This window comes from Geospiza fortis, unplaced genomic scaffold (genome assembly GCF_000277835.1).
Source record: "Geospiza fortis unplaced genomic scaffold, GeoFor_1.0 scaffold41, whole genome shotgun sequence".
Lineage (NCBI taxonomy): Eukaryota > Metazoa > Chordata > Aves > Passeriformes > Thraupidae > Geospiza > Geospiza fortis.
Window position 1 is genome coordinate 13,384,054 of NW_005054299.1, and position 2,076 is coordinate 13,386,129.

Sequence of the window (2,076 nt, forward strand, 5' to 3'; positions counted from 1 at the left end):
TGCTGCCGCCGACACCGACCGATGGACCCGGGCAGCGCTTCTCCCCGTAAAGGTGACTCTGGCCCGGGACGGCAGAGGGGGGAGAAGGGCAGCCAGACACGGAAGGGCATCGCTCCCCTCTCAGTGTCACAGATGTCTGTCACCCGGCAGTGGTGGCCACGGAGGTGTCGGCATCTGGCCGGGTGTCAGGGCGATTAACTGTGACAGCACCACTTTGCCGACGGACGCCGCCAAACCGCCCGGGTTTTCTTCCTCTCTGATGGAAGGGAGGGCGACGCGCGCCCTCACCTAATGGTCCCAGTCCCCACAGCCCCTGCGTGGATCCCATTCCTGCCCTCCACAGCTTCCCCTGCCCCAAAACCGAAAAGCTCTGCAGTCATTCCTGCTGCCTTTTGGGACTAGGGACATTTCCAAAGCACTGATGCAGGCAGGAGCGATGACAGGTAACCCACCCCCAAAATGGTATGGAGAAATATTACACCACTTTACTAAGGAAGTCTTTTTAATTCCAGGTGAAACAAGAACGCCACTCTTCCTGCTCTTCGTGAGGGCTTTAGCTCTGACGTAACTTTCCAGCCAAGTCAGGCTTCCCCCTGCTGTTCTGTTCTGAATCAAAATGGAAAAAGCCAAGCTTTCTTCACTTCTCCGAGCTATGTTGCCACCTGTGTGATGCCATCCACCCCAGAACCTGCTGCCTTTTCAGCAGAGGCCCATAAGAAGCACGGGGGTCCATACAAAATACTGCTTTGTCAGCAATACGCTGTGCTCAGGCTTAGAAAAAGGCCCTCTGATGTTGTAGCTGAAGACAGAACTGAATTAAGGCCAAGTCCACCCCAAGCTCACAACAGGAATCTGCCAGCTATGGTCTTCTAAGCAGTCCTATGCACAGGGCAGCACCACCATCCAAGCAGCCGAAAATGTCAGCTTTTAAAAGGAGGGGGCAAGAGAGCCAGCTAGAAGCCCCTCTCCCAGACATTCCTTTGTGTCTGTGCATAGTTCCCTTTGTCTAAGGTCCCCCTGACCGAACTTGTTTCTCATTTCAATCAAAGTCTTTCTATACCTGGACATAACTCAGCAGCCCAGACCTGAGCTGCCCCATGTGTGGATCTGTTTCTTCTCTGGGGAGGAGGGGGGGCTGTGTGCCCAGTCTCAGTGCTGTGACAACACTTTAAAAAGCAGGTTCCTAGAAACAGTTTCATTCCTGAAGTGTGAAGGTCACTGCAACAGCACAAACAAAATGGAGGCAGCGGAGGCTGCAGCGGCCTTCCAAAGCCACTCAGTGCCTGACAATCTCTGGGTAAAAAGAAAACCGCATCAAGGGCAGGAAAGCCTCAATCTGCTATGGCACAGGAAGAGGATCACGAGCCAAGTCAGTTCATTCAAGTCACAATGCCCCCAAGACTTTTCACAGAGGGATTTCTGGTTCACACACAAAATGACCATGACAGACTGAGCAAAATTAGTTTGGAGACACCTCGAGGGTCATTTTTACCCATCCTCTATGCAAAACTACCCAGCCAGCTGCTAAGCCCACTGCCTCCTCACGTGCAAGCACACAGGCTGCACAAATGATGAGAAGCAGAAGCAAGCCACACACACACTTTCACTACTCACCTGTGCCTAGCCAGCACCTCACCCTGCCCCTGATGTCGTGGAGCAGGAGCCAGAACACTCTCGCAGTGCTCACCTGGACCTGGGATGTGATCTGACCCCAAAGATGGGAAACGAGATCAGTGCAAAATGGGCAAAGAGCTTCTGAGCTTTCCCAGGGGAGCTCTCAGCAGAAACTAGAAAGGATTCCCAGAACTATCAGTAACAGGCTTTCTGCTCACTATTCCAAGAAACTTTTCTGCCCTTTCAGCAGTGTCTTTCACCTGTGCCTAGTGCCCTCAAAACACGTCCACTAGAACAGCAGGTAAGGCAGGGCCTTGTGCCTCACTTCAAAACAGTCTGCTACATATCAGACTGGGGAACCAAAAACATTCCTCAGGACAAGCAGGCCAACTGTGCCCTTCGGTAGGAGCCTGAAGGTCATGCTCTCCTCTGCTGGCTTTTGGCATTACCCAACAGTTCTGT